Here is a 7,608-nt window from a genome sequence, read left to right on the forward strand (position 1 = left end):
AGGATGAAAGATCATCTCTGGGCACCTCATGATGCAAGAAATACTGTTTTCCCCACACCGTGCCTTTTTAGCCAACATGAATGTCTTCTTTATGGGGTCCTCAGCAAGTATACTCAGCCAGGCTATTTATAACTGCCTGCAAAAAATATATACACACCGCTGTGTGATATGGATGTTGAGTTTGGAAAGCAAAGCATTCAAAGGGCAAGAAATTGCATGTTTAAAATTGCCCTTGAAATTCTAACTCTGCCATCTTGTGTCTAATACAGCATCTAGTTAGTGCTCAGCGTGCCTTATAAATATTCATTAGCCACTCTGGCATGCCACCCTACAAGATCGGTAAGCAAAATTACTCTCTCCTGGCACAGAATGATTACAGGCAAAAGGCAACACTTAAAATTAGCCTCTCATTGTGGGTGCCTCCATTTTGTGGCGGGCTTTTAGATACCTAGCCCTTGACTTCTGAGAGGGGCCAAGCGCCTCATTCATTTCCACTGGAGTTATAGCTACTTAGCATTTCTGAAAACCAGACCTATGATGCTAGGAACTTGGTAACTAGATTTGTGATTAGGCATCTGCTTAAATTGCAGCAAGAGAGGTTTAGGTGGGACATTAGAAAAAACTTCCTCACTGTCAGGGTGGTTAAACACTGGAATAAGTTGCCCAGGGAGGTTGTGAAATCTCCATCTCTGGAGATATTTAAGAGCAGGTTAGATAAACATCTATCAGGGATGTTCTAGACAGTGTTTGGTCCTGCTGTGAGGGCAGGGGATTGGGCCTGATGACCTCTCAAGGTCCCTTCCGGTTCTAGTGTTCTATTTTATGATTGGCTGATACCATATACCACCTGCCCAATGAAAGAATGCAACATTCTTGATTTCCACACCTGCTTCAGAAGCACTGAGAAACCCCTACAAGTATATGCAGCTATTGGGACATGTGACAATCCACCAGGGTCTTAAAAACAGTTATATTTGTACTGCATTAGCACCTTTGAAGGTTCATTGTGCTAGGTGATACGCATTTAATCTCTGCTTCAAAGTTCTTGCCTTCTAATGAGATCAAACAGACAAAGCAAAATATTAATATCCCTGTTTTACAGAGGTGGAACTGAGGCCCGGCAAAACAAAGGGGAACATTTTTAAATACCTAAGCCTCATTGGAAGTCAAAAAGTAATATTACCTCTGTGTATGGCATTCGTGAAACTTTTACACTTCCAACTCTGGGGAAACCTGCCTTATCATTAAAAGACTTAAGAAGCTCAATTTATTTAGTTTATCCATGAGAAGATTAAGAGGTGACTTATCACTCTTCGCAAATACTGACATGCAGAAGACATTTCTGGCAGTAGAGGACTCTTTCTACAGTAATAGGAAAAAAAACCCATAAAATGATCCAGTGGCGGGAAGCTGAAGTTAGACAAATTCAGACTAAAAGAAGGTGTAAAATGTGGACACTGATGGTAGCTAACTGGAGCAGTTGACCTAGGGTTGTGCTGGATTCTCCACCACTTGAAGTCTTTTAATCACGACAGGACATGGTTTAAAAAGATACCTGGTAGCTCAGACAGAAGTTACGGGCTGAGGCAGAAATTGATGGGGGTTATGTAGGAGGGTAGACAAAGATGATCATCACAATAGTCCCCTCTCGTCTTAAAAATAATTGTCCACTATCCCACAGAAGGTCTGTGGCACAGCCAGGATTGACACTCAGTCTCCTGAGTTTGAGTCTAAGGCCTTAACCTCAAAGCCATCTCCATTTCTCTTGAAATGGCATTCCCCTTTTCTGAACACTAAGGAGCATCATAATGTGACATCTGCCTCTTCTACTGTGTGAAGTCGCCTGGAAAAACAATCCATGCCCTGATGGAGAGGTTGACTAGTTGCCTAATTTCAGGAGTATCTTTGGATTCAGAAGATCCTGTTGGAACCAAACCTACCAAAGGCCAGGAGTCATTAATACATTCACTGATAAAACGTGACTTCTGGGCCTTGTCTACACGACAGAGAAGTTTGAAGCAACTGCAGTCAATCTTCCAAGGTTCAAATTAGCAGGTCTAGTAAAGACACATTAATTTGAACTAAGAGGGCACGCCCACTGATGCCAGGAGTCCTGCTTCTACGAGGAGTAAGGGAAGTTGAAGGGAGAGGGTGCTCCCTTCGACTTCCCGCAGTGTGGATGGCGCCAAAATTTGAGTTAAGATACTTCAGCTCCAGCTACACAATTAACATAGCTGAAGTTGCATAGCTTAATTCGAACTTATCCCCTAGTGTAGACCAACCCCTGGGGAGATAAGACTTTCTGAATCTCTTTAAAACCCTCACAAAGAACAGAAATGCATTGATTGTCCAATCTATACACTATTTTTAATATATCTATTCCTTGATCAAATCGGGGAAAAGCAAAGGTGTTTTATCATGTGGGGCTAGACAGATCCATGTCTTTGTTTTTTCTTCTCTAATCTTTATTAAAATCAAAAGAGACTGCACTAATCCCTCACATGATAATTTATTTCCCGGTGTTCAAAGTATGAGCATTCCATGGTTGTTCTTATACTAATCAAGGCAGTGATTTTAATTAAAAATGGAATGGTTTCAACCTGAGACAGAATTAGTTGTCTATTATAACTACCACCTTGGTATGCCTCATTTCGCTGTTTCTTCTACTGATACCACCTACCTAACATACAAATTGGATTGCACACCTCTTCCTGCTTCTTGCAATGCAATAGGGGCAAGTGTTGATTCAGAAGGTCAGTGGAATTTCAGCCTGATTTTTCGCACTCTTGTCTCCTGTGTGATGTAACTCCGATTTCAGCGGAATGACATGAGTGTAAAAAGGTTGTGGTGCAGTGCTAAAGCAGAACCCTCATGCACACTGTGGCTATGTCTAGACTACAAGCCTCTTTCGAAAGAGGCTTTTTCAAAAGATACTTTCGAAAAAGCCTCTTTCGAAAGAGCGCGTCTAGACTGCACACGGAACTTTCGAAAAAGCAAGCCGCTTTTTCGAAAGAAAGCAGCGAGTGAGTCTGGATGCTCTCTTTCTAAAAAGCCCTGTTTGCTTTCAAGAACGCTTTTCGAAAGAGCACTTTCGAAAAAAGGCGTTCTTCCTCGTGCAGTGAGGTTTACCGCCGTCAAAAGAAAAGCCGCGTTCTTTCAATTTAATTTCGAAAGAACGCGGCTGCAGTCTAGACGCAGGTGAAGCTTTTTCGAAAAAAGGCTACTTTTTTCGAAAAAACCCCTGAGTCTGGACACAGCCTGTGTCTACTCAAAATGGATTGTCCATTTAAAAAAAAAAATCTAATTGCCATCCTTTACATTAGCCCAGATGTCTGTTGAATTTCTGCACCTTTCAACGTCGGGCACTGACTCATTTGGCAGTCTGTCCTCTTGGGTCAACAGAAGGAAAACAAATACATATGCAAGCGAGGGAGACGGATGAGACGCTGCAGAAAAAAATTACAGATCAACATTTTCAAGTCTGGTGGACTTAAGGTCCACCTGAAGCCCGTGGTGAGGCCATAAGATAGGACCTGAAGCCCGTGGCGAGGCCATAAGATAGGACCTGAAGCCCGTGGCGAGGCCGTAAAATAAGTGGCCTGAATTCTGGAAGGAGCGTGCACCCTAATAGGGTGTATGTGGGTGGGGGAAGATCTCAGCCACACATGGGACCCAGACTTGCCACCACAGAACTCTGAGGAGCTCCGGACACAGTGGTCCAAGGCTAAAGGAACTCAATGCCGGCTCGGGGGCTGACAAAATGCCACAGGTACAACAGTTGATTCAGAAGGGCAGCATCTCCTTCTTTTTGTCTAAAAGCTTTCTGGAGCTTTTTTTTACACATGTGTAAAGTTGCCTAGTACAATGGGGACCCCCTCAGCTTGTTCTGTGGGTGGTACCACGATCTCATAGAATTGTAGGACTGGAAAGAACCTCAACAGGTCATCGGCTTCAGTCCCCTGCACTCAAAGCAAGGACAAGTGTTTGTGTAACCTGTGCTTAAAATCCTGCAGTGATAGAGATTTCACAAACTACCTAGGCAATTTATTCCAATGCTTAACCACCCTGACAGGAAGTTTTTCCTAATGTCCAACCAAAACTGCCCTTGCTGCAATTTTAAGTCCATTGCTTCTTGTCCTATCATCAGAGGTCAAGAAGAACAAATTTTCTCCTTCCTCCTTTTATAGGTTATGTTTTCTAGACCTTTAATCATTTCTGTTCCTCTTCTCTGGACCGTCTCCAATTTCTCCACAACTTTCATAGTGTCATAGAGGCTTAGAACACTAGGACTGGAAGGGACCTCGAGAGGTCATCGAGTCCAATCCCCTGCCCTCACGGCAGGACCCAGTACCGTTTACACCATCCCTGATAGATGTCTATCTAACCTGATCTTAAATATCTCCAGAGATGGAGATTCTACAACTTCCCCAGGCAATTTATTCCAGTGTTTAACCACCCTGACAGTTAGGAATTTTTTCCTAATGTTCAACCTAAACCTCCCTGGCTGAAATTTAAGTCCATTGCTTCTTGTCCTGTCCTCAGAGGTTAAGGAGAACAATTTTTCTTCCTTCTCCTTGTAGCCGTCTTATATAGCGTTTTCAATCTCCCCACATGGGTCTTGTTTTCTAGACCTTTTAATCATTTTTGTTGCTCTTCTCTGGAGTTTCTCCAATTGGTCCACACCTTTCCTGAGATGTGGTGCCAAGGACTAGGCACAATACAGCAAGTGAGGCCTAATCAGTGCAGAGTAGAGCGGAAGAATGATTTCTTGTGTCTTGCTTGCTACATTCCTGCTAATACATTCTAGAATAATGTTTGATTCATATGCCCTTCCGGCTTGATTGTGAACCACTGCTAATTACTCCTTGGAATGTTTTTTCAAATAGTTATGCACCCCCCTTACAGTAGCTACATCTAAGTTGTCTTTCCCTAGTTTGTTTATAGTAACTCCATGGGAGACAATATTGAAAGCCTTATTAAAGTCAAGACAGACCACATCTTCTGCTACTTCCCCTTATCTACATGGCTTGTTACTTGCCCAGAGAATGTGATTAGGTTGGTTTGACATGATTTACTTTTGATAAATCCAACACACATCTTCCAAAACAAATGACCCCTTCACCTTTATAGCAAAAAGACTAAAGAGTAAATAAAGGGTCATTATGCTGTAATAGATTGTGGCAGATCAATACTTTGACCACTTCTTCTCCCTCGTCCTCATGGTAGATTGATGAAGTCATTACCAGAGGACAGTGTGTTCAGATCAGTGGAGTGGTGTTCTGTGTTATACTGGGTGACCATTGGGGGTTACTCCAACAAATTCCATACAGTCAATGGATTCCAGAAATCACTAGTACAGCAAATAAACTGGAAATTAATGAGCTGCCTAGAACCAGAACAATCAGTCTGGTTTATAGTTTTAGTTGGAAAGAGAAGTCAGGCTCCATTCGCTGTGGTATCACTGAGCACAGTCAATCAAGCAGTCCTACATTTTCACCAGTGGAGCATTTGGATCTTGGGATCTGTAATTGTAGTCTTTTACTTTTATTCACAGGGGCACCATGAGCCTGATCTCTCACACAGAGATTTTAAAAAAGGAAGGGAAAGAGCATAGGTGTTACTTACTCCTTTAAGACTCCACACATTCGCGCACACAGAAAATAAGCAAAATATCCGCACTGCACAATATCCGTGTTGCCCCACATGAGTGATGATGGCCTGTACGGATCTACTGCTTAGTGGGTCAAAAGTCAAACCAGCATGGGCCCACAGGAACATACTCATTCAGTTTGCACTCTTTACCCGTGCCCATGGCACCCTCTGGACAGGAATGTACATTTAGGACATTCGTTGCATTTGGGGTTCATAACAAATCAAAGTTTCAGACTTGCGCAGCAAGATGTCTTCCTTTGAGCAAACCCGAGGTTCTTTTGATTTCGAGCAAGGGTAGCAGTCCAGATTCCTTACAGTTACAGACTTACATCATTCGTGTCTTCTGCCCTGCCTATCCTTCTCATTCCCTAACCCTAAGGATACCTCACCGCGGCTGGGAAAAGGTGACGGATTCCTTCGTTATTAGTGATTGGGTATTGCCAGCCTTATGCTGGTTCCATATATTTAGACTCTCTGTGATGGGAGAGCCCTAGAAATTGGATCATAGTGCCGCTTCCAGCTTTTTTCTATAACAGTAAGAGACTTTTTGGTGTTTTGCCAAATCAGGTTGCTGTTCATGTCGTTAGTTAATTTACAGGCTCTTCTATTGCACTGATCATCACTGTGTCTAAGTGACTCTTGAACATGAATTTATTTTAGCCTCGCAGCACCCTTCTGAGAAGTGGGTTGCTATTATGAACATCACTGACTTCCACTGGAGTTTTCTATGACTGGCGGTTATCTACCAGTGCTTTTAAAAGTCTGCCTCTCAGGGTCTGGTGGTGAATTTTTGCTGACCCTGTGAGCTACATCTGTAGCAAGGGCTGAGATGACTCATCATGAACCAAATGATTTTCTCGGCACTGAGTTCATCAGTCACCGCTGTGGTTGACTCTCCTTCAGCTCTGACTATAATCCGTGTGCTTTTAATATTTCTTTCCTTGTGAAAGAAATGTCCTTCTTGCTGGTGTTTCTTACGTAAGTGTAGAGTAAATAGCTTCCGATTTTCGGTTATCTGTAAGCTCTAAGGTGCAGGGTCTTTTGCTATGTGTTTGAACAGCATCTTGCAGACAGTCCCTGACTTATGATTGGGGGGTGATGATAGGTAATAATATAGGTGTAGCCCTATTGTCTTATGCTAAACAAGCTGCTTGGCTGTCCATAGCTGGCTTTGAGTGCATGAAGATTTGTTTTCTGGAATCATCAAAGAGGAGCGGTGGGGCATGACACAAGGCTATGATTTTCAGGTGCTGTGGGGCCCAATTTTCACAAGTTGTGAGCACTGCCAGTTCCCTTTGAAGTCTCTGGGGGTGGCAGCGGTTTCACACCTCTGAAACTCTGGCTCCTCGTGTTTTATCGTGGTCTGATGGTCATTGCTAGGGCTCTACCAAATTCACGGTCCATGTTGGTCAATATAACGGTCGTAGGATTTTTTTTAATGGTAAATGTCATGATACTTAAATCTGAAACTTCATGGGGTTGGCATTGCAAGGGTCCTGACCCAAACAGGAACTATGTGAGGGTGGCAAGGTTATTGTAGGGGGGGGTAGTGACACTTCTATCCACACTTCTGCATAGCTGGTGGTGGTGGCACTGCTTTTAGAGCTGGCAGCTGGAGAGCAGTGGCTGCTGGCTGGGAGCCCAGCTCTGAAGTCAGAGCTACTGCCAGCAGCAGCACAAAAGTTAGGCTACCATAGTATGGCATTTCCACCCTTATTTCTGCATGGCTGCTTGCAGAGCTGGGCCGTTAGTCAGCAAATGCCACTCTTTGGGGTGCCCTGCACTGATAGCAGCAGTACAGAAGTAAGAGTGGCATGGGTACAGTATTGCCAGTCTTACTTCAGCACTGCTGCTGGCAGGATGCTGCTGTCGGAGCTGGGCACCCGGCCACCGTTCCAACCACCACTCTCCCATTGCCCAGCTCTGAAAGCAGCACAGAAATAAGTGTGGCAATAC

Source organism: Pelodiscus sinensis, chromosome 6, assembly GCF_049634645.1.
Source record: "Pelodiscus sinensis isolate JC-2024 chromosome 6, ASM4963464v1, whole genome shotgun sequence".
Taxonomy (NCBI): domain Eukaryota; kingdom Metazoa; phylum Chordata; order Testudines; family Trionychidae; genus Pelodiscus; species Pelodiscus sinensis.